Below are 27,123 nucleotides of genomic sequence, written 5' to 3'. Positions count from 1 at the left end.
AAGTTCTCTCTGGGCTCCAAGAATTTGGATCTAATTCTTGGGACACAAAGAGTCGTCTACAATAGAACTGGGCTAGGATATAAAAGTAAAAAGAAATATAAATCCTATTTATCCTTAATAAACAAACAAAGTAGTAAATCAGTCCAAGCATGGGTCCCCAAGTCTAAATTGATCAATCAAATTGGACTTGGCCAATACTGGGTTTCGAAGGATCAAATATACTACCTCGATAGACCATATCGAGGCCGTGATCCAGAGAAAACTAAAATGAAAACGATCTTAATTCAAAATTCGAAATCAAATTAAAAATCTAAAATTAAAAATCAAATTCAAAACTTAAAATTCGAAATTAAATTAAAAATCTAAAATTAAAAATCAAATTCAAAACTTAAAATTCGAAACTAAATTCAAAATTAAATTGAAAAATAGATGGAGGATCCAAACTAGTTGGCATCTCCGACTGAACTACCCGATAGGGTAACTGAACCTAATTTACCCGAAATGGGTAAAACAAGAGTAGACTACCCGGTAGGGTAGTTAAGGATAGATTAAAAAGGGTTAGATTTAACTTGAAACATAGTACTGGTGAAATTTTTGGATGATAGTACGTTAGGGAAACTTGGGCATCGCATGTCTAGGAAGATATGGCTTCGACCTGGTGCATTTGGCCAAGTGGAACTGACCGAAGCTACCCTTAAATGGATCCTAACTAGTTAGACCAAGGGTTAGTATTAAGTTCAGTGGGTAGGACTATTTGGGAAACCTCGAAGGCATGGTTACTTTAATGAGTTCCTTGTGACTCACCATAGCCCAGAAGTTTATCCAAAGAATGCTTACTTGTTGAACCCAAAGCTAAACCTGAATCTAACACAAAGTTAAACCAGACCCTTGAATTCAACAATAAATCATCTCACATCAATTATAGGATTCCCTGATTGACAATTTAGATAGGGTGAGATGACTAAGAAATAAAATTATTTACAAAATTAATCTAAAAATCTTTTCAAAATTAATCTCAAAATTATTTAAAAATCTTTTCAAAATTAATTTCAAATTTATTTAAAAATCTTTTCAAAATTAATTTCAAAATTATTTAAAAAATCTTTTCAAAATTAATTTCAAAATTATTTAAAAATCTTTTCAAAATTAATTTCAAAATTATTTAAAAAATCTTTTCAAAATTAATTTCAAAATTTAAAAATCTTTTCAAAATTAATTTCAAAATTATTTAAAAATCTTTTCAAAATTAATTTAAAAATTATTTAAAAAATCTTTTCAAAATTAATTTCAAAATTATTTAAAAATCTTTTCAAAATTAATTTCAAAATTATTTAAAAATATTTTCAAAATTAATTTCAAAATTATTTAAAAATCTTTTCAAAATTAATTTCAAAATCTTTTCAAAATTAATTTCAAAATTATTTAAAAAAAACTTTTCAAAATTAATTTCAAAATTATTTAAAAAATATTTTTCAAAATTAATTTCAAAATTATTTAAAAATCTTTTCAAAATTAATTTCAAAATTATTTAAAAAATCTTTTCAAAATTAATTTCAAAATTATTTAAAAAAACTTTTCAAAATCAATTTCAAAATTATTTAAAAATCTTTTCAAAATCAATTTCAAAATTAATTTCAAAATTATTTTAAAAAAAACTTTTCAAAATCAATTTCAAAATTATTTAAAAATATTTTCAAAATCAATTTCAAAATTACTTAAATTATTTCAAAAACTTGAATTTCAAACCTAAATTTCAAAATTATTTTAAACTTAAATTTCAAAATTATTAAAAACTTAAATTTCAAAATTATTTCAAAAACTTGAATTTCAAAATTTCAAAATTATTTTAAAACTTAAATTTAAAAATTATTTTAAAAACCGAAATTCAAAATTATTTTAAACTCAAATTTCAAAATTATTTTAAACTCAATTTCAAAATTTGAATTAATTCTCAATTAAACATGGTTAAGAATCAAGTTTATTTAAGCATCCTTAATTAAACTTGCATTAGGAATAATAATAAAAATAATAATTAAATATATATCAAAGTCAAAAACCGGGGGCGCCCGCCCCCGGTATTCAGACCCCGGGCGCCCGCAGCGATCCCGGGCGCCCCGCCTCACACTACCCTGGGCGCCCGGAACACGTCCGGGCGCCCGGACTCCCTTATATATAGGGGGCAGCAGGCGCCCCCTACCCTTGCACCCAAGTCTTCCTTAAGCTTCTTCTTAGCTTCTCTGCGAAGACTTTCAAAATTAAATTTTTTTCCGTGGTTGATACGAAGTCGTGACTTAACCGAGGTCGTCAGTTCTAAAATTTCTAACAATGGCTCCTCAGTAAAATTTCTATCCCCTCCTAAAATTCATTTTTATAATTTTTTTTCTTCCTTAGTATAATATTAGTTTCAAATTTAGGAAGCGTACTAAATCTGGTGTTGGTCCCTCTACCCCTAGCATTGACCCTAGGTTTTCCACCGACGAACTTAGGATTAAGTTTATGTCAACAAATTACATGGCCATTAGAACCAAATGTATAGACAGATCGTTCTTTTTACGCTCTTGTATTCCAGTCTCCGAGACTATAAACCACTATAGGCTGCGAAACCTAGTTGAGTGCACCAGCGCAGTAAACATAAGTTTATGTGCCGAATTTTACAACAACCTAGTGAAAGTAGACGACTACTCCTATACCACTAGGGCAGCTGGCACGAATATCACATTATCTCCCACCACCATTCGTGAGTTTCTAGGGTTACGAGAGTCACGATGCACCTTTTTATGCTATCCTCCTAGGGAGCTACCTTTTGGAGATCCCTACTCACATATTACCCTCGATACGATCTATTCGTCCTTCTTTGAGGACCAGCGTGATCCCACTGAGACCCAGTTTAGGTCACTTAACCTTAGAATTCAGGACTACGCCCTTTATAGGGTTCTAGTACTTTGTATTCTACCGCTAACCACTCACGACATTGCGGTGATGCGTCCATTTCACTCCTTCTGCTCTATGCCCTGTCGGAGGTTAGACATAGACATCGATCTTCACATCTTTCCACTATTATTTATCACTTGGATTCGTGACAGCAGTACATATGCCTTATTGTCATATTCTGACAGCTTACATGTCACACATTGGCGTCACCGGAGGTGACATCCGCTACATGACCGAGTTTGACATCATAGGAGCTAGGAACTTTTCCTAGCAAATATCCATATAGGCGATGAGGGTACCATGTCCTGGCGTAGGGGGGCACACAGGGGGAGGCGAGCATGATGAGTTCATGTTGGCACTATTTCCGAGGCTGCTCCCGCCCCACCACCACCTCGAGCACCACACCCAGCTCCCACTCTCGCGATCGAGTTTCCGGACTAGAGAGGGCTATGTCGAGTCTCAAGACGAGAACTCCGAGTTTCATCAGTCCATGCGGCGAGAGGTCTCCGATCTTGACGAGAGGTCCGACAGAGGTCTCCGACTTCTGACGGACGCGGGAGCTCTCGACTTGCGCGAGATCTATGAGAGGACGGCCAGAGCTCGCCACACCGAGATCGACACTACTCCGGCCGGGTTCCGGACCACCTCCTCATCATCTCGGTAGCTCCTCGTTGCTCTATTATGACTCTGAAATGCGACATGGCGGCTCTATTATGACTCTTTTATCTATGTCGACATTTTAGTCTAATGGACGGTTTCACTTCAGGCTTGATTGACTATACCTTAATCTAATAAATTAGTCTTTTAGTCACATTTGTTCTCAAATTCTAGGAAAAACAATTTTCAAAACTCCAATTTTACTAGACTTTCAAAAGTTGGGTTTAGCCTAGGACTTCCCCCCTAGATATCATGTTCCCCTAGAATTAAGCCAGAGCATCTCACAAAACACCTAGGTTTACCTTGATTGTGATTAAAAAACATAGAATGGCGTGAGATGCATAGGGTATAGCCTGGACTCAAGAATGCTTATATCTGTGCATCAATATGAGTCTGGGCGTTAAATATGCAATAAACATTAATCAAGTTAAAATTCTCCAGCTCTAGTCAAGTCTATCTGGACCTAAATAACTTAACTTGACTAACCTAGTAAAAGCTATTGTCCTATAGACAATCAGCAAGTAACTAAAGGTTAGACAGTTGGCAAAAGATACTCAATTTCTTTTTTCTTTTTTTTTCAAGAATGTTTTGTTCTCTATGGCTCTGATACCTAAAATATAAACATGACTTGTACTTGGACTTAAGGACCAACTGAACTTAAATGAATAATCTTGTCCAAAAAAAAAAAAAAAAATTAAAATCCAATTGACCTTAACTTCCAAACTCTGTTGAACATTGCTAACTTTAATCATGTACAACTCTTTATACACTGCCCATTTTTTTTTATTATGGCAAAGGGGGAGAGTAGCAAAAATGTAAAACATAAAATTCAAGTTAAAAATTAAGGGGGAGCAAAAGTTAAGGGGGAGCCAAAGTTAAGGGGGAGTATATAGGGCAAAATTTACTTTAGTTACCTTGTTCATCTATACTTAGCAAATTTTGCCTGTGTTTAAAATGACTATCTATTCGCTTGTTTACTTAACTTCGAATTTGTGTTGCCATAATCAAAAAGGGGAGATTGTTGGTGCGGGAAGCATCCGACGATCGAACTCGTGTTTTGATAACGGCAAAGAATTCAAAGTTAAGATGTTTTTTAGTCTAACAAGTCTACTTGAGGATCTCAGGAAAGTCCTAGCTGCGGTTAGGCAAAGGGAAACCCCTAGGGGGTGGTAACCCTAGGTCATAGGGGGTGGTAACCCTATGCGGAAAGTCTTGGCAGGTCGATGGCTTCAGGCAAAAGTCCTAGAGGGTGGTAACCCTAGGTGAAAAGTCCTGGTGTCGCGAACCAGGTGAAAGACTGGACTAGCCGGGGAAGCGGATGTCCAGCAGAAAGTCCGGAAGCATCGAGTGCTGAGCAAAAGTCCAGTCGATCTAGAGGATCGCACTGTAAATATCCCGAGTGGAGTAGGTGAGGACGCGTTCCCGCAGAGGGAATAGTAGGCGTGGGCGACCTAGGGTTTCCTGAGAAAATCCAAAGTCGAGACTCGGACGGTCAAGACGTCAATTATGACTTCTTGTGTTTTATCGATTCTAACATTGTCTTGCAGGGTATTTTGCTCGGACTAACCTTTGTTTGCGGTGAGGAACCTGCTGGAAAAAGCGTCCGGCGCCGGATGGATCCGGGCGCGGAGGTCCGGCGCCCGGACAAATTATATCCCTGCGACTTCGCCACGTGGAGCATCCTGGTTGGTTGGCCATGTCACACTCCAGGCGCCCGGAAGGGATCCAGGCGCCCGGAACCGCATATAAAAGGAGGGTTGAGGTGCAGCTTCAAAGAACAACGAATTCTAAGTGATCTTTCATCAACACGCTGCTCCAAAAGACGCTCCGAAGCGCTACTACAAGTGCCCGACGACCCGAAGCTTCAGAATTAGCATTTCTTGTTGTCGGTATAATTTTTGATAGCTTCTATTTGTACTCATAATTGTAATCTTTTAACGAGCTTATAGTTGTTGCCCACCGGAAGCGATCAAGGATCGCGGGCCTTCGAGTAGGAGTCGACTTAGGCTCCGAACGAAGTAAAATCGACCTGTCTCTTTGTGTTGTCTCTTTATTTTATTTCCGCTTATTCCGCTGCACGTTTTTACTCCGATAATTTTCCGATAATCGAACGAAATAGCCACGAGCGCTATTCACCCCCCCTCTAGCGCGTCTCGATCCAACAGTAATTAGTTTCTGTCCTCCCTAAACTAAGAACTAGCCAAGGTCTTAGTTTAGGGATCCAAAATGGACCTAAATTGAACTGACGCCTACTGTCCCCTCTACTGAGATGTGTCCTCACTGAGTCACTCTCCTCCAGTAACTTACCTTAACTTACCAATTTGTCACTTGTTCGGTTCATAAACACAACTAGACTTCTTGCCAGATATCTGGCCAGCCGGTCGACCTATTTGGAATTCACGCCAGCTACCCGGTCTGCCCGTTGACCTAGCTAGACTTCTCGCCAGATATCCGGTCGGCCCATCGACCTATCTGGACTTCGCATCAGCTATCCAATTGGCTTGTTAACCTAGCTGGATTTCCTGTCAGATATCCAGTCGACCCGTTGACCTATCTAGACTTCTCCTGCACACTTGATCAAGTGGTTAGATCACAACAATACCTAACTTAACTTATTTGTCATTCATCAAAACCTGAGTTAGACCATTAGTACAAACTGCACCAACAAACATCATTGATCATAACTTGGGTATATTTTGTAGACATCATTGATCATAATTGTACATATTTTGTAGACATCATTAAGTACTATCTACAATAGGTCTATCTAAACTTGTTTAACAAAATATAGGTATAAAAAGTCAAAATCAGGTATACTTCCCTCTAAATCTAGTATAATTCCTATCAAAATGAGCACTATCTACAATAGGACTATAAAAACTTGTTAGAGCCTTGTGACAAAATATAGATATAAAAAGTCCAAAATCAAGTATACTTCCCTCTAAATCCAACACAATGTTGACTAAATCTGGTATAATTCCTATCAAAATGAGTACTATCTACAATAGGACTATTACTTGTTAGAGCCATGTGACAAAATATAGATACAAAAAGTTGAAAATAAGGTATACTTCCTTCTAAATCTAGCACAATATTGACTAAATCTAGTATAATTCCTATCAAAATGAGCACTATCTACAATAGAACTATCAAAACTTGTTAGAATTATGTGACAAAATATAGATATAAAAAGTCCAACATCAGGTATACTTCCCTCTAAATCGAGCATAATGTTTACTAAGTCTAGTATAATTCCTATCAAAATAAGCACTATCTACAATATGACTATCAAAACTTGTTAGATCCATGTGAAAAAATATAGATAAAAAAGTCCAAAATCAAGTATACTTCCTTTTAAATCCAGCATAATGTTGACTAAATCTAGTATAATTCCTATCAAAATTACCATTATCTATAATAGGACTATCAAAACTTATTAGAGCCATGTGACAAAATATAGATATAAAAAGTCAAAAATCAGGTATACTTGTTAGAGTGTATACTAAAAGCCTAGCTTTTGGTATAAACATTTATCTAGAAATAAGAATCACATTGGTCAAATGACTACATTTATGATAAATGTAGTTGTTCAATTAATTTATATTGTAGATAACATGGTGTGTGGTGTCACACACAGAGGATCATGTTATCAGTACCTTATAAATTATAAACAGTAGCTCACGACCATAATGGAAAGGAACAAACCATTGGAAGGTCGTAGTGTAATTAGGTATTAGTTTATCTTAACTATATAATTACACTAGTACACTTAGAGTGTATTGAGTATGACCATTAGAGGTCGTTTCTTTTATACTGACTTTATAAAGAAACAAAGACCTCAGTTATTATGGAAGTGTGTGCTCTTAATCCTAATATAATAACAAGCATATATATTTGATATTTATTTCTTTAATTTATCAATGGGTGAGATTTAGTTCGATGAATCAATAAGCCCGATAAGTTGGGAAATGATATCACTTATAGTGTGTATTGTTGATTATAGAAGGAAACTGTGTCCTAGTGATCTAGGTTGAGAATGTCCTCAAGAGGAGCTCATAAGGATTGTCATGTTAAACCCTGCAGGTGGACTTAGTCCGACATGATGATGAAGTTGAGTGGTACTACTCTTGGAGCTAGATATTAATTAAGTGAGTTGTCAGTTACTTACTTAATTAGTGGACATTTGTTATCTTAAACACAGGGAGACTAACACACTCATAATAAGAAGGAGCCCAAAATGTAATTTGGGATTGGTGCGGTAGTTCAATAATAGTTCTTTAGTGGAATGAATTATTATTGATGAAATTAAGTTGTGTGTTCGGGCGAACACGGGATGTAATTTCATCGGGAGACAAAACCAATTCCTCCTCTCGGTCCTATCGTAGCCTCTAGTATATAGAGATTTATACCACCTGATACCACCTTCTTACCCATCAATGGGGCCGGCCAAGCTAGCTTGGAACCCAAGCTAGGGCGGCCAAGACAAGTGGATGAGCCATGTAGGTGGCCGCCCAAAGCATGGGTCCCAAGCTTAGGTGGCGGCCACTAGAATATTAAAAGGATTTTTAAAATTATTTCTTATGTGGATATTATGATTTTAAAAGAGTTTTAAAATTAAAATTTCCTTTTATAGCTTTCTACAAAGATTAAGAGAAGAGATTAATCTCTTTCCTTATTTGTAGTTTAAAAGGATGGTTTTAATTTTTGGTAAAAACTTTCCTTATTTGTAAATCATCTACATGTTTAAAAGAAAGTTTAAAATTTGAAATCTTTCCTTATTTGTTGATTAAAGGAGGATTTCAAATTTTAAGAAAAACTTTCCTTTTTAACCATGTTCATGATTTAAAAGAAAGTTTAAAAATTAAATATTCTCTTTTATAAGTTTCTACAAGAGATTAAGAAAAGATTTGATATCTTTCCTTATTTGTAGATTAAAAGATATTTTAATTTTTAGAGATAACTTTCTTTTTATCCACATGTTTAAAAGAAAGATTTTAATTTATAAAATTTCCTTTTTATTAACCAATCATGAAGGGATTAAATTATTGGAGAAATTTTTATAAATTTCCGAAAACAAATTAGGAAGTTTTAATTCTTGTTTTAATTAAAACTTTCCTTGATTTGGGGCTTGAGGTGACCCATTGTATTTGAAAAAGAAAATTATTTTTAATTAAATAATTTTTCATTTTCAATGGAAAAATAATTAAGGAAATTTTTATTAAATTTTCCTTATTTGCCAAGACCAAGGATTATAAAAGAGGGGATAGAGAATGCTTCATGGTTAATGATCTCTATTCTTTTCTTTCCTCTCCTCTTTGGTTTTGGTGGCCGGCCCTATTACTCTCCTCTCCTCTTGTTGGCCGAAATTTATCTCTTGGTGGAGCTTTTGTTTGTGGCCGGATCAAGGAAGGAGAAGAAGGAGAGAAAGCAAGCCTCGTTTCTAGTATCCCTTGGAGCATGGTGGTGGTGGCCGAACCTCTTCATCCTAGAAGAAGTTTTGATGGCCGAAACTTGCAAGGAAGAAGAAGGTGCTTGGTGGTTCTCATCTCGGAAGATCGTTGCCCACACAACGTCCGAGGTTAGAAGAGGAATACGGTAGAAGATCAAGAGGTCTTTCTAAAAGGTATAACTAGTAATTTTTGTTTCCGCATCATACTAGTTATTTTTGGAAATAATACTAAATACAAGAGGCATACGATTCTAGAGTTTCGAATTTGTTTTCAATATAGTGTTCTTTTGTTTTTCTTTCCCTTGTGATTTGATTGTTCTTTTCGGTTAACCTAAAGTTATTTTAGGAAATTAAATATTATCTTTCCATAAAAGGTTTTGTCTAGTCGGTGGTGGTTGCTCCCATATCCAAGAAGGCCGTGTGCCTCGCCACGTCAGTACTGGGAACCAATTATGGAAATTAATATTTAATGGAATTAATAACTTAAGGTGATTTGGGTCGAACTTGTTAAGTTCCGCAGGAGACCTAAGTCAAAACCTAAAAGAACGAATAGATTAAGTTTTGGATCAAACGTGTTAAGTTCCGTAGGCGATCTAAAATTTAATTTAAAAGAACACATGGTAGCTAGGAAAAGGTTCAGACCTTTGTACAAAATTTTGTACAGTGGAACCTCTAGGTTTTCCGAGTAGCAACCAACAATACTTCCCTCTAAATCCAGCATAATATTGACTAAATCTAGTATAATTTCTATCAAAATGAGCACTATCTACAATATGACTATCAAAACTTATTACATCCATGTGACAAAATATAGATATAGAAAGTCCAAAATCAAGTATATTTCTCTCTAAATCTAGAACAATGTTGACTAAATCTAGTATAATTCCTATAAAAATGAGCACTATCTACAATAGGATGAATCAACATAAGAGTTCATAAAATATCCACATGATGGACGAACCAATATGAGAGTCAATACTTTATAAGTAGAAGAGGAAAATGTATGAGATATTCACATGATGTAATATACACCCATAACTAAATTTTAGAAGAGATTAATGTTTGTGAGTTATTTTTGTTAGGATCCTTCGTACGGAGGCTAGAGAGGGGGGGGTGTGAATAGCCGACCCCAAATCGTCGTGTTTCTACAAAACGTGTTAGCGCAGCGGAAAATAAACACAGAAACGAAAGGGAAAGAAGACAAACCTCAAACAAACCGATGTAACGAGGTTCGGAGATAAACTCCTACTCCTCGGCGTGTCCGTAAGGTGGACGAAGCCTATCAATCCGTCGGTGGATGAGTCCCCGGAGAACCGGCTAATAAATGCTCCTTGTGGGTGGAGAAACCTCGCCACAATACTTGTAACAACAAGAAAGGAGTACAAGGAAAGCAAGAAGCAAATACAAACAACAATATGAATGCAACACTCGCTTGCCTTCTCTGCGAGGCGATGCAGCAACTTCACAACCCAAGCGCAGCAGCTGATCAACGCTGGAAGCTCACGCGAGCTCAACAAAGCTCAACCACAGAGCAGCAACTTCAATCAAGAAGAAGAAGAAGAAGGAAGAGTAGAGGCTCGCAGCAGCAGCCCTTTATAACTGCGAAGAAAGCGAAGAAACACGGAAGAAATCTGGCCGTTGCGTCGCGGCAGCTGGTACTGATCGATGCGTGGACCGATCGGGCTCCATGTGAATCGGTCCACGGATCGATCCATTCCTAACCGCTTATTAGTCTCGATCGGTCCATGGCCGATCAGCCTGATCGGTCCACAGGACCGATCAGAACCTCTGATCGGTCCGTAGACCGATCGAGCTTTCTCCGAACTGCTGCGCCTCGATCGTTATCGATCGGTCTCGGCCGATCGGATAACTCGATAAACTCTTGGATGGTTCTTGATCGGTCGGTGACCGTCGGGCTATCGATGTATCCTGATCGGTCCCGGCCGATCCAAACTCCCCAGCCCTAAACCTCATGCTTCTACACCAACATCCGGTCAACCTTGACCTGTTGATTCATCATTCCTAGCATCTGGTCACTCCCTTGACCTGCTAGAATTCTCCACCAAGTGTTCGGTCAATCCCTTTGACCCACTTGGGCTTTCCTCTTCGTGCCAAGTATCCGATCACTCCCTTGATCTACTTGGACTTCCCAACACCAGATGTCCGATCACCCTTGATCCATATGGATTTTCCCTTGCCCGGCTTCACTCACCAGGACTTTCACCTAGCTTCACTTACTAGGGTTTTTACCTGGCTTCACTCACCAGGATTTCCAATCTGCCTGGCTTCACTCACCAGGACTTCCAAACTGCGTGGCTCCACTCACCAGGACTTTTCACATCCGGTCCAGAGAACGAGCTACCGAGCCCTCTCTGACCACAGTCCGGAGAACGAGCTACCGAGCCCTCTCCGACTTCCATGTGCCAAGCTTCCATACTTGGACTTCTCCGTGCCAAGTCTCCATACTTGGACTTTCTCCCGTGCCAAGCTTCCTGCTTGGACTTTTCCGAGTCAGGTCAACTCACCTCGGGTCAACCAGGTCAACCTTGACCACGAGTTGCACCCACAATCTCCCAAGCTTGTATCCTTGTCAAACATCAAGATACAACTTTTCTGTTCACGTCAAACATCGTCAAACATAACTCGTCAAACATCAAAACATAACTTGAGTCAAGTCAACTCGAGTCTGGTCAACTAGGTCAACTTTGACCTAAGGTTGCACCAACAATCTCCCCCTTTTTGATGTTTGACAAAACCCATAAACAAGTTAGGTTAACCCGATAACCTAACTTAGGTTTTCCAAAACATTCTCCCATTCTCCCCCTTGGGACATCTCTCTCTCCCCCTTTTTGACACACATCAAAAAGAGGGAATCAAGGTCAAGAGTTTCTTCCCAATGAAAGTCTCATACCTTTCAATGAAACCCTTAATTTCCCCCTTGATACTAAACTCAACACTCAACTTAGTGACAATTCCATATCACTAATCCTCAAAAGTCTTAAGGAGTAAAAACTCCCCCTTGACTAATAGGTAAAACTCCCCCTAAAGGCCAACTCCCCCTTGACCATTGCACCAACAATGTCTTGGAGAGTTTCAATCCTTTATAGATCCGAAACTCAATTCCCAAAAACTGAAATTTCAGACACCTGCTGAAAATCAGAAATTCGGCACGCACTGATCGGTCCCCAGACCGATCAGGAACCCCTTGGATCGATTCCCAAATCGATCCTCGCTTTCTGGATCATCACTGATCGGTCACCAGACCGATCAAGACTTCTCTGGATCGGTCCGGTGACCGATCCAGCCTCTGAAATCAGAGATTTCTGATTTTTCTCCCCGGGAGAAATTCAGAAACTCACAGAAAATTACAGAAAATTCCAAAAATCGTAAAATTTTGAGGATACATTCCTCATACCATATACTATCATGGAAAAATAATTTTAGATGAAAATAACTTCCATTTTCAAATCTTGATACAAAGTTCAAAAACTTTTGAAATAGTTCAAAGTTTAACTCATCTTTATATCATCTTGCTCAATGATGAATGCTATCACTAGAAAAGCTTAATCAAGGTTTTTCAAATCAATTTTAAAATGATTTTAAACCCTTTAATTTAGGACCATAATCTTAGGACTATATGTGTAAAATACCGAAAATAGGCGAATATTAATAAGGGAATTTTCCGGGATTTTTGGAGATTTTTCGGGAATTTTTCGAAGCTCGTACGGACGAGTTAACGGGGATAAAAATGGAGTCCGGGAAAGCCTGTTTAGGCTACCCTGTTTTAATGAGGAAAAGTTTTATTTTCTTTTCCTTTTTCTTTTCTTTTTCTTTTTCTTTATTTTCTCTCCTCACCCGCCCGATTCTTTCCCCAAACCTGCGCCCCTTTTTCCTCACTGATCTATGCCCTACGGCGCCGCCGTCGCCCAACCGGCGCCGCAAACCCACTGCCACCCTCTCCTCTGCCGACGCCGACGACGCCACTGCCGCTGCCCCTCTCCGGCCACTCTTTCCGTGTGCCCTAGAGCCACCGTTGGCCGAGTCGCCCATTGCCGATCTCTTCCCCCTGCGCCCGATCCGTCGACATCCGAGCCCTAGCCCTGGCCGATCCCTCTTCCTCCTCCCTCACGACACCTCTACCCTAGATCGGCGCCGCACGGAGCAGCCCCGACCCCTCTCCCCTCCAGCGACGCCAACCTCTTCGCTGTGCCCTAGCACCGGCAGCCGACTTCACCGTGCCCTGGCACTGTCGACGGATTCTTGATCACCTCCGACAAGTGGGGAGGAAGAAGGTTACGAGTTGGTGAGGAAGTGGTGATCTTTGGTGATTTTGGGATTCGACAGTCCATTTCTGCCACCCGGGTCCAGCAGCCACGAACTTGGCAGAGGATCAGTGATCTTCACCTTTGATTTTCTTTCCTGTTATGTTTCTTTGCTGTGTATGTTCTTCCTCCTGGTTGTGGATCAAGGGTACGAGATTTGGAGAGGAAGAGTCAAGAAGTCTTCTTCGAGAGGTTGTTATTCTTGTCCGGTGACACCTGGTTTCCAACAGCAACCCTTCCATCCAGCACAGCTGTGATTTGAGGTAAGGATTATATGTATTTAAATATTGGTTGTAGATCATGTTCGAATTGGAGGATTTGGTTAGATGATCATGTGAATTTAGGTAAGGAACATGATTATGGTACATATTGATTTAGGTAGGAATTGGTACATACATAATTGCTTATGTGTTGGAATTGGTAAGGTGTGGTGAATTGTGAAGGGGATGTGGATCTATTGGATTGATTCACTATGATTTAATCCTAATAGGTTTAGGATTTGGTCATTTTGATTTAATGATATAATTAATTGTAAAATGTGTTGTTACAGGATTGTGATTCGAGACGGGCGTCTCGACATCAGATTGGTTCGATTCAATCTATATCGGAGGCGGGTACCTCTTGACTTATCTTTTTATGATATTGTCTTTGGATATGCATAGTATTTTATAACTACAAGCAATGAACATGTTTGTCTTTGGTATGTCATTGTTTGATAGCCATAGCATGTTAGGTTTATCGCCTGTGACGTAACCGTGCTTATATCATGTGATTTATTGCCATGAGTACTGTATTACCATGAGTATCTTAGTTTCTAGAATAAGTGACATACCATGTTTTACTGAGGTTAGGACTAGGTTCTGGACTTTTGGTTTTAGTCATGTGTATCGAGATTATCTGATACTTAGGTTTTTAAGCCATGACTGGCTTGTGTACCTCTATTTGTATATCACATATGATTCGTGTACCTAGACTTTGATTCTTTGATCTGTGTATATTGTTGGTACATATGTTATGGAAGGGAGATATGTTTAGGATCTAGGTTGTTATACCGTAGAGGACCTGTATACCCTAGATCTATGGATTTGACTCACTGATATTGTGGTTCTCATATTATATATATGGATATGGTTATGTTGATCAGTTTATGACTATGCTTAGTGTCATGCATCATGATTGCATGCTGCGCGATTGTTGGCTCCACTATGGTTGAGCACATCGCCAGTTACATGTACTGCACACACCACCACTCATGGATTAGTGGTATATCAGGCAGGTGTGTGGCGGTTCTCCTGTTTGGCTCCGTTGGTCATGGGACTCAGCGTGGTAGCCGGCAGTCAGTTCCGCTCTGTTTGGCTCCGCTGGCATTTAGTGTAGCAGCGTAGTAGCCGGCAGACGGTGGACTCTGTTTGGCTCCGTTGGTCAGGTGACTCAGCGTGGTAGCCGGCAGAGATACCTCCCCGTCATTGTGTACCGGGAGTTGAGAGCATTGAGCTCCCCCATTTATGATTTGGGGTCACAGGACAGGAGTACTCCGACAGCATCCCGTCCACTCGGTCACTCATCAGGAGTAGTGACGACAGAGTGCACGGTTGTCACAGCCCTACCCACTCGGTCTCACCATTTGTGTGTGAGATGACTGACTGGCGTCAGGGGTGACCAGGACGCATCATTAGCATCATATGCATTGATGCATTTATATTCTTATGATTGTGTTTGCTGCATTTGGTTGCTGCATTTTGGTTGGATGCATACTTTTGACCTGCATACAGGATTATTGACACTTTCAGTTTGACGACCCTTTTGTCTGGATAGGAGTTCCTGGTGAGTACAGCTTCCTCAGTTACCTTTCAGTTTTGCATATTCCCTATATATGATTAGGAAGCTGTATTCCATGTTTGTTGCTGTTAGATATACCTTACTATTCATGTCCATTGGTATTCGCTGAGTTGTTGAACTCACCCCCGTTGACACTATCTTTTTCAGGTACCAGGTTATTTATGGTGTCGCTTGGAGCATCCTGTCTGCTGGTCCCCACGTCACATCAGAAGACTTATCGGTTTCACGTATGTTTTGTTTTGTTTTATGTATCAGTTTTGTTAGCTCTGTACTCCGGTTTTATTTTTGGAGTGTTGATGTTGTTATGTGGTAGTATTTGTTGTTGGTTGTGTAAGCCTAGCCGGCTAGCAGTTTTGTGTTTTGGTTTTGGTACAGCCGAGTGGGCTGCTTTATTTTTAACTGCGTGGTTGTGTCAGCTAGAGGCTGAATTTGATATTAACTGCGTGGTGTTTGTTTTCTTTTATTGTTATTATTCCAGCCGCATGTGGCTGAAGTATATAGTGCTTGTAGAAAGTTTCAGATTGTCCGCCGTACAGGGGAGATGCTGTCGAAATTTCTTCGGACAGAGACTCCTCCGGGGCGTGACAATTTAGTGGTATCAGAGCAGGTATACGATACTTGCTATGTGTTTTGGATTTTCGAGATTTATCTGATATCAATTTATTTGGTATCAGAGATCGGCTTACGAGTTTTATTTCTCGTGTTTTGGATTTCATGTTTTAGTCTTCTCGATGTGACTTTTTGGATTTTGGGACTTGGCAGAAGGGACATCTCCAAGCTATAGGAGGTATGTTGGTATATGTTATCCTACCTTTTTGATTAGTTTATGCCCTGTTCATTATTACAGTCTATGACATGTATTAGCACTCTTTACTAGTACCTGTCTGGTTGTTGTAGCATATATTATATGTGATGGGTTAGCCACTGATCGTGATTGACCTTAATAGAGATTAAGGATTATAAGCTTTGGTGATTTTACATATTATACCCTAGTAGCTTTAGCTTCTGTTACTACTATTTGGTTAGCAGATTGAGGCAAATACCAGCCTCTTTATTAGTTATGTAGTGGATAGTATTTACCTATTTATGTTGACCTAGCCAGTAGTATATCATGTTATCTTAGTAATTTCATCAGTAAATATTGATTTACTCTTGTTAGATCAGTCAGTAGGAGTCTGATTTACACTTATTGATTTGGGTAGTCGTATATTGATATACCTTAGTTGCTTGTGGAGGATTAAGGTATTCTTGATTAGTTAGAAGATGATTGATTTAGTTTTGTTGGTTTTATCAGTAGAGGACAATTATACTCTATTTTTAGAGGCTCGAATCTTTTGATTTTTCGTGCTTAGTTGGATATTATGAGCACATTGGAGTACATGACTGTTACTGACGTGGGAAAAGACTGAATTAGTAGTATACCATTGTCGATTTATGTCAGTCTATAGAGGATCGATGTATCCTATTCCATGTGGACTTTAATTTTTGACTGTATGTACCTAGTGGGATAACTTAGAAGGTGACCCTACCGTTTCAGAATGTCAGGTTGATTGGGTCAAATATGTTGATTATCCCTAGCTTTGTTTCGTGTACATATGATTGTAATGAGCTATAGGAGTTCTCTGATGGTTAGTTCATTTGCAGGAAGTGTGAGTATTCACATCTAGATATGGTTATTGTATGTTCCTTATGGATTATAGCATCTTAGTTAGCTGTACGTGTCTGATTGACATATTGGAGGTATCTTGTTGATTATGTGTGATTTGTGAATGCACCTGGGTTTAGTATGTCTTATTGGAAGTATATGTTGATTATACTCTTGGCATATGTGTATATTTGTCATGTGAGTATTGTTTGAGGGGTATTGTTGATTTTACCTACGATGATATATGCACACGAGTTCGGTATACATTGTTGGAGGTATCACGGTGATTTATACCTATGATGTGAGTATTTTTGGTGTGTACTAATTGGAGGATTATGTCGATCATACATATGTTGTGTGTGCACGTGTGTCAGATGTATGGTTGGTAGCATCATGATGATTCTACCTATGTAAAATGTAGAATATTAAATGTCTACATTATGATATTGGTTGTATTACCTTGTCAACTAATTCTCTCATTAGTGGGTGACCGACCCACTAGGAGGATGATAAAGTTGACTATGGATTTGATTTGCTTACTGGGTAGTTATACCCTAGGCGTACCCACAGTGATCTGTGGTAGAGAGATCTTGTGCAGTCTCTAGCTAGATAGTTAGGTGCTTTGGGCACTTATGTATTGTTGTGGTAGAGTGTAGCTCCCACATGTTATGGATCGTTATAGCTTCCACATATTCTGGATTCCCACATATTTAGGGATTGTTTTGTAGTGGAGCGTTGCTCCTATATATTGCGGATTGTTTGTAGCGGAGCATTGCTCCCATATTTATTGTGGATACATATTTTGGATTATTTGGAGTGGAGCGTTGCTCCCACATATGGAGGATTTCTTGTAGTAGAGCGTTGCTCCTACATATATGGTGTTGCGTGTGATAGAGCATTGCTCTCACACTGGAGGTTCTATTCTTTGGTGATTATATATCGTTGGTGATTAGATCTGTTTATTGTTGAGGATCTTATTGTTAGGAATGTCTGTGATACGGACATTATGTGTCTTAGTTTTACCATTAGTGCTTGCGGTGCCCTAGATGTTGTCATGGACTCGATGATTTGGGTATCCCTAGAATGTTTGGATCGGTTTCCATTGTCTTTGTTGACGATGTTGTGATCTATTTCGGATCCGCGGTGAGTCACGTACACCACCTTTGCATAGATCTAGAGATGTTTCGACGAGAACATCTATATGTGAAGATCAGTAGTGTGTATTTTGGTTGTCTTCTGTGAGATATTTGAGACACACGGTCACCAGTAGGAGTATACCGTGGTTACACAGGAGATAGAGGATGTTACTGTTGGGAGTAGACGGAGTCTATAGAAGAGGCTCGCAACTTCCTTTGTTTGGCCGATATTTCCGGAGATGCGTTGAGGATTTCTCACGGATTGTTATGCTATTTACACGCTTGACCAGGAAAGGCGTGAAGTTCACGTGGTCCGAGGACTACGAGACCAGCTTAGAGGAGCTGAAGCGGAGACTAGGGGTGACTCCGATTTTGGTTTTACCTTCTGAAGAGGACAGATTCGTGCTCTATACTGACGCATGACTACAGAGTTTGGGTGCTATTTTGGTGCAGCACGACACGGTAGTCTTCTATGTTTTTCGACAGTTGTAGGAGCATGAGTAGAACTACCAGTATATGACTTGTGGCTGGCCGTCATTATTTTGTGCCTTGAAGATTTGGCAGCCTTATCTATACGGCGTTACATTTGAGATTCTCACGGACCATGAGAGTCTCAAATATTTGTTCACTTAGAAGGAACCTAATCTCAGACAGAGGAGGTGGATGAAGTTCCTGAAGGATTTTGATTGTACCATTAGCTATCATTTGGGGAAAAGCTAATGTGGTTGTCGTTGTACTTAGACGGAAGTCTAAAGGGACTTTAGCTTGCCACCGAGTTGTGGTCACAGACTTGATTCAAGGTTTCTCCGATTTGGGCCTTGAGGGGTAAGGACAGACAGAGCAGGGTACTCTGGTTACCATGGTTGCTCAGTCGTTGATCAGGACGAGGATTCGAGAGCCCTATGCTGCTGATCAGTATTTGCAGTTTATTTGCAGCCAGGTAGCTTCCGGGTAGTAGACCGAGTTCACACGAGACAAGGAGGGTGTTATACACTTCCGAGGCAGATTATGTGTACCTCAGTCTCACCCGATTTTGTAGGAGCTACTTTAGAAGGTTCATCGCTATTGATTTGCGATCCACCCAGGCGGTACCCGTATGTGTCGATATTTGAGGCGTTCATATGGTGGAACGGTATGAAGAAAGACATCTCGAAATTTGTAGCTAGATGTCTTGTCTGTGAGCAGGTGATGGTAGAGCACCAGATACCTGCCGGATTATTTCAGCGGATTGCTATACCTGGGTGGAAATGAAAACATATTACCATGGACTTTGTGGTGAGTCTGCCTAGGACACGACGAGGGCATGACGCGATTTGGGTAGTCGTTAATCGATTAACCAAATCTGCACACTTTTTAGCAATTCAGAAGACTGATTCTCTGGATCGATTGGCAGATCTGCATTGCCGAGAGATCATCAGATTACATGGTGTTTCTTTGAGTATTATTTCGGATAGGTGATAGGTTTTGTCGGACACCCACCCTCTGGGATGAGGTTGGGAAGGTCCAGCTGTTGGGACCTCATAGAGCTCAGCAGAACGAAGAGTTGGTCCGTATTATCAGACGGAGAATGTTAGAGGAGCAGGATCGTCAGAAGTGTTATGCTGATCGGAGACGCAGACCCCTAGCGTTCTCTATTGGCGACCATGTATTTTTACGAGTCTCATTCACGAAAGGGATGAAGAGATTTGGCCTCAGAGATAAGCTAGCTCCGCGATACATTCGACTTTTCCAGATCTTGGAGAGGATTGGAGCGGTAGCTTATCGTCTGACACTACCATCGTTCCTGTCAGGTGTTCATGACATATTCCATGTGTCTATGCTGAGGAGGTATATATCTGACTCGACAGATTTGTTGACAGATATCTCAGTTCCTATTCAATCTGACGTTACCTATGAGGAGGTTCCGGTACGGATTCTAAACCGGGAAGAGCGTCAGTTGCGGAACAAGACTACCCGACTGTTTAAAGTCGGAGGACAGTATCATTTGGACGAGAAGGTTACTTGGGAGCTCGAAGATACTATCCGAGCTTGATACCCCATTTTTCATTAGAGATATGTGGTTTAATTTACCGTTCAGCATTTATACGCTTTACCTGTTGTTAGTAGTTGCTGATGGTAGATACCGAAATTTGGGGACCAAATTTTTATTAGAGAGGGAGAATGTAAAATACCGAAAATAGGCGAATATTAATAAGGGAATTTTCCGGGATTTTTCGGGAATTTTTCGAAGCTCGTACGGACGAGTTAACGGGGATAAAAATGGAGTCCGGGAAAGCCTGTTTAGGCTACCCTGTTTTAATGAGGAAAAGTTTTATTTTCTTTTCCTTTTTCTTTTCTTTTTCTTTTTCTTTATTTTCTCTCCTCACCCGCCCGATTCTTTCCCCAAACCTGCGCCACTTTTTCCTCACTGATCTATGCCCTACGGCGCCGCCGTCGCCCAACCGGCGCCGCAAACCCACTGCCACCCTCTCCTCTGCCGACCCCGACGACGCCACTGCCGCTGACCCTCTCCGGCCACTCTTTCCGTGTGCCCTAGAGCCACCGTTGGCCGAGTCGCCCATTGCCGATCTCTTCTCCCTGCGCCCGATCCGTCGACATCCGAGCCCTAGCCCTGGCCGATCCCTCTTCCTCCTCCCTCACGACACCTCTGCCCTAGATCGGCGCCGCACGGAGCAGCCCCGACCCCTCTCCCCTCCAGCGACGCCAACCTCTTCGCTGTGCCCTAGCACCGGCAGCCGACTTCACCGTGCCCTAGCACTGTCGACGGATTCTTGATCACCTCCGACCAGTGGGAAGGAAGAAGGTTACGAGTTGGTGAGGAAGTGGTGATCTTTGGTGATTTTGGGATTCGACAGTCCATTTCTGCCACCCGGGTCCAGCAGCCACGAACTTGGCAGAGGATCAGTGATCGTCACCTTTGATTTTCTTTCCTGTTGTGTTTCTTTGCTGTGTATGTTCTTCCTCCTGGTTGTGGATCAAGGGTACGAGATTTGGAGAGGAAGAGTCAAGAAGTCTTTGCCGAGAGGTTGTTATTCTTGTCCAGCGACACTTGGTTTCCAACAGCAACCCTTCCATCCAGCACAGCTGTGATTTGAGGTAAGGATTATATGTATTTAAATATTGGTTGTAGATCATGATCGAATTGGAGGATTTGGTTAGATGATCATGTGAATTTAGGTAAGGAACATGATTATGGTACATATTGATTTAGGTAGGAATTGGTACATACATAATTGCTTATGTGTTGGAATTGGTGAGGTGTGGTGAATTGTGAAGGGGATGTGGATCTATTGGATTGATTCACTATGATTTAATCCTAATAGGTTTAGGATTTGGTCATTTTGATTTAATGATATAATTAATTGTAAAATGTGTTGTTACAGGATTGTGATTCGAGACGGGCGTCTCGACATCAGATTGGTTCGATTCAATCTATATCGGAGGCGGGTACCTCTTGACTTATCTTTTTATGATATTGTCTTTGGATATGCATAGTATTTTATAACTACAAGCAATGAACATGTTTGTCTTTGGTATGTCATTGTTTGATATCCATAGCATGTTAGGTTTATCGCCTGTGACGTAACCGTGCTTATATCATGTGATTTATTGCCATGAGTACTGTATTACCATGAGTATCTTAGTTTCTAGAATAAGTGGCATACCATGTTTTACTGAGGTTATGACTAGGTTCTGGACTTTTGGTTTTAGTCATGTGTATCGAGATTATCTGATACTTAGGTTTTTATGTCATGACTGGCTTGTGTACCTCTATTTGTATATCACATATGATTCGTATACCTAGACTTTGATTCTTTGATCTGTGTATATTGTTGGTACATATGTTATGGAAGGGAGATATGTTTAGGATCTAGGTTGTTATACCGTAGAGGACCTGTATACCCTAGATCTATGGATTTGACTCACTGATATTGTGGTTCCCATATTATATATATGGATATGGTTATGTTGATCAGTTTATGACTATGCTTAGTGTCATGCATCATGATTGCATCTTTGTGCGATTATTGGCTCCACTATGGTTGAGCACATCGCCGATTACATGATCTGCACACCACCACTCATGGATTAGTGGTATATCAGGCAGTGGTTGGACTTTGTTTAGCTCCGTTGGTCATATGACCAGGCGTGGTAGCCGGGAGTCGGTTCCGCTTTTATTTTCATGGCATTTAGTGTAGCGGTAGTAGCAGACGGTGGACTCTGTTTAGCTCCGTTGGTCGGGTGACTCGGCGTGGTGGCCGTGAGATACCTCCCGTCATTGTGTACGGGAGTTGAGGCATTGAGCTCCCCATTTATGATTTGGGGTCACGGGACAGGAGTACTCGACAACATCCGTCCACTCGGTCACTCATCGGGAGTAGTGACGACAGAGTGCTGTCACAGCCCTACCCTCGGTCTCACCATTTGTGTGAGATGGTGACTGGTCGGGGGTGACCAGGACGCATCATTAGCATCATATGCATTGATGCATTTATATTCTTATGATTGTGTTTGCTGCATTTGGTTGCTGCATTTTGGTTGGATGCATACTTTTGACCTGCATACAGGATTATTGACACTTTCAGTTTGACGACCCTTTTGTCTGGATAGGAGTTCCTGGTGAGTACAGCTTCCTCAGTTACCTTTCAGTTTTGCATATTCCCTATATATGATTAGGAAGCTGTATTCCATGTTTGTTGCTGTTAGATATACCTTACTATTCATGTCCATTGGTATTCGCTGAGTTGTTGAACTCACCCCCGTTGACACTATCTTTTTCAGGTACCAGGTTATTTATGGTGTCGCTTGGAGCATCCTGTCTGCTGGTCCCCACGTCACATCAGAAGACTTATCGGTTTCACGTATGTTTTGTTTTGTTTTATGTATCAGTTTTGTTAGCTCTGTACTCCGGTTTTATTTTTGGAGTGTTGATGTTGTTATGTGGTAGTATTTGTTGTTGGTTGTGTAAGCCTAGCCGGCTAGCAGTTTTGTGTTTTGGTTTTGGTACAGCCGAGTGGGCTGCTTTATTTTTAACTGCGTGGTTGTGTCAGCTAGAGGCTGAATTTGATATTAACTGCGTGGTGTTTGTTTTCTTTTATTGTTATTATTCCAGCCGCATGTGGCTGAAGTATATAGTGCTTGTAGAAAGTTTCAGATTGTCCGCCGTACAGGGGAGATGCTGCCGAAATTTCTTCGGACAGAGACTCCTCCGGGGCGTGACAATATGTACATGACTTGTACACAAATTTTCCCTATGATCCTCCTATCTCTTGAATTAGGCTCATCTAGGTACAAGAACTATGTACCTTGATCCTAACTCATGATCCTAATATCTCACACACATCTAAAGTGTATCAAACACATCCAAGTCAATTTTGATGTGAGATATGGGTTTAGGTTATCTTAAGCTAAGTTCTCATGCATTTGCTAAACTACACTTTGATCTCAATATCAAAATGTGTTTTTATCCTTAAATCAAATTCATTGATTATTAATGCAAGAGATGATGACATGGCATGAAATAATATCATAAATAAAAGCATGTGCCAATGTCATGATGTCATGGCATAAAGTATGAAACTTAAACTAAAGCATGACATATAAATAACCTAAGCATGATCATGACATTTCAAATGATAATAAGTTAAACATGATGTCATGGCATGGCATATGGCAGACAACCATGGTAAGTTAGCACAAATAAAATACCTAGATTACCTATCTAAGTATCCTTAACACCTTAGCTAACTTAAAATCTAAACCTAGATTGCTCAAAGTGCTTCAAGAAAATGCCCAAACCTAAGTTGGCATTCCTATTTTTCTTGATTAATTTATGCCACTTAACATTAAGTATATCCTCAAATATTGGCATATTTCATATTTCCTCAAGAATCGCACCTTTTTAATTAAGGCCTAGATTGTCTTAAATTCCTAAGAGAGTACCAAGACCCCAACTTGGTATTTCTCTAGGTTTTCCTAACTTGTGCCAATAAAGATTAAAGTCGATATAATTTTTTTTTTTCAAATATGGCACAATTTACTCTTCAAGGAGTAAATATTAATGATTATTCCATTTCATTTTCAAAGGTTCACAAAACCTTGAAAATGCTCCTTGAGTGTCAATTTCCTCAAAGTTGGGTTAACTACCCTTCTAATCGGAGTTGACACTCTCTAACCCATCTATGGGGTAGAGAAGATGCTCCTAGGAACCCAATACCTATTTGAGCTCATTGGGTTCACTAAATATTCACTAGGGATAACTTCCCTAGCAACCCTCCTAATGACCCTCCTAGGCTTTAAAGCCTTGGTCATTTGGGACTCATCAAGATCAACTCTAGGGGTGACTCCCCTTGTGACCTTGGTGGTGGTCTTCCTAGCTCTAGTTTTTGTTCCATAATCGAATGGAACATTATGATAGGTGGGCTTGACCATTTGGGACTTAGGTTTGTGACCCAAACCTTTCTTGTCCTTAGGCTTTGAAATTTGACCCTTAGACCCTAGAGTTGACTTCTCTAAATTCTTTAGGGCCTTTTCTAGAGTGTTAAGTCTTGACCTCAAGACTTGATTTTCTTTCTCTAAAACCTCAAGTTTTAATTTATCATTCTTTCTTGAGGTGTTCCTAGGCATATGTCTAGTTGTCTTGGGGTTTCTACCTAGGTTCTCCTTAGCCTTAGATGAGTTAATCCTAGGGTTGGCCTTCCTAGTATTGTTCTTATCTAGGCTAAGATGTTTAGCACCTAAGCACACATGTTGATTTCTATGATTATCATGCTTATCATTCTTGACAATTGCAATAAGACTACTAGCATGTATCTTATTAGAAGTGCAAGAATGAACCTTAGAGGATACCTTAGGGTTTGCCTTCGCTCCCCCTTTACACGTGCTTGGTCTTTTGTCCTTGTGAGATTGCCTCCCCCTTGGACATTGACTCCTATAGTGTCCCCGTTGCTTGCATTGGAAGCACACCACGTGCTCTTTGCCTTTGCGTATCGGGATTCCGGCTTTCTTGACCTTTGGTGCCGGTGGGGTCTTTCTAACCCTCTTTGGACACTTACTCTTGTAGTGCCCAAATTCCCTACACTCAAAGCACATTATGTGTAATTTGCTAGAAATTAAAATGCTTGAGTTACCTAGGTTTGAGGATGGATGAATGCTCTCTCCTTCATCCCTTCCGAAGGTAGAAGCTTCTTCTTCTTGCTCCGAACTTGAAGAAGAACTCTCCTCCTCTTCTTCTTTAGATGTTGAGTGGCCCTCAACTTCTAAATCCTTTCCTCTATGATGTGAACTCCTTGGCTCACTTGACTCCTCTTCATGACTTGAAGTGGAGTTCTCCTCATGGAACTTTGCCAAGTTATTCCACAACTCCTTGGCATCATTATATCCACCTATCCTACACAAAACATCATTAGGTAAAGAGAATTCAATGATTTTCGTTACCTCATCATTGATGGTTGATTGGTGGATTTGCTCCTTGGTCCACTCCGTCTTCTCTAGGGTTTCTCCTTTCTTGTCCATCGGAGGCTTGAAACCTAATTGAACACAACTCCAATTTTCAAGGTTAGTCATAAGAAAATACCTCATTCTTACCTTCCAATACGCGAAGTCGCAGCACTTGTAGAAGGGTGGAAACGTGATGTCTTCTCCGAGTCGATCCATTCTCTAGCTTGTGCTCCTCCGGGTGTTACTCCGACGAAGAGCAACCTTGCTCTGATACCACTTGTTAGGATCCTTCGTACGGAGGCTAGAGAGGGGGGTGTGAATAGCCGACCCCAAATCGTCGTGTTTCTACAAAACGTGTTAGCGCAGCGGAAAATAAACACAGAAACGAAAGGGAAAGAAGACAAAACTCAAACAAACCGATGTAACGAGGTTCGGAGATAAACTCCTACTCCTCGGCGTGTCCGTAAGGTGAACGAAGCCTATCAATCCGTCGGTGGATGAGTCCCCGGAGAACCGGCTAATAAATGCTCCTTGTGGGTGGAGAAACCTCGCCACAATACTTGTAACAACAAGAAAGGAGTACAAGGAAAGCAAGAAGCAAATACAAACAACAATATGAATGCAACACTCGCTTGCCTTCTCTGTCGATCGGAGGCGATGAAGCAGCAACTTCACAACCCAAACGCAGCAGCTCACGCGAAGCTTCGGAAGCGAGCTCAACAAAGCTCAGAACCTCAGAGCACAGAAGCAGAAGCTTCAATCCAAGGAAGAAGAAGAAGAAGGAAGAGTAGAGGCTCGCAGCAGCAGCCCTCCTTTTATAACCTGCAAAGAAAGTGAAGAAACACAGAAGAAATCTAGCCGTTGCGTCGCAACGGCTAGTGCCTGGATCGGTCTGTGGACCGATCAGGCTCCATGTGGATCGGTCCACAGACCGATCCATTCCCTACCGTCCCTTCGGTCGATCGGTCCATGGACCGATCAGAACCTCTGATCGGTCCGTAGACCGATCGGGCTTCTCTTCTCTGCTCTTTGCCACGATCGTTTCTGATCGGTCTCCGGACCGAGATAACCAGACCGATCAGAACTTCCCTCGATCGGTCCGGTGACCGATCGGGCTATGCTGTATCCCTGGATCGGTCCCGGACCGATCCAACACTGACCTAAACCTCAGGCTTCTACACCAACATCCGGTCAACCTTGACCTGTTGGTTCATCATTCCTAGCATCTGGTCACTGCCTTGACCTGCTAGAATTCTCCACCAAGTGTTCGGTCAATCCCTTTGACCTACTTGGGCTTTCCTCTTCGTGCCAAGTATCCGATCACTCCCTTGATCTACTTGGACTTCCCAACACCAGATGTCCGATCACCCTTGATCCATATGGATTTTCCCTTGCCCGGCTTCACTCACCAGGACTTTCACCTAGCTTCACTTACTAGGGTTTTTACCTGGCTTCACTCACCAGGATTTCCAATCTGCCTGGCTTCACTCACCAGGACTTCCAAACTGCCTGGCTCCACTCACCAGGACTTTCCACATCCGGTCCAGAGAACGAGCTACCGAGCCCTCTCTGACCACAGTCCGGAGAACGAGCTACCGAGCCCTCTCCGACTTCCATGTGCCAAGCTTCCATACTTGGACTTCTCCGTGCCAAGTCTCCATACTTGGACTTTCTCCCGTGCCAAGCTTCCTGCTTGGACTTTTC

The sequence above is a fragment of the Zingiber officinale genome, chromosome 8B (genome assembly GCF_018446385.1).
Source record: "Zingiber officinale cultivar Zhangliang chromosome 8B, Zo_v1.1, whole genome shotgun sequence".
NCBI classification, from domain to species: Eukaryota; Viridiplantae; Streptophyta; class Magnoliopsida; order Zingiberales; family Zingiberaceae; genus Zingiber; species Zingiber officinale.
This window is presented reverse-complemented; position numbering follows the sequence as displayed.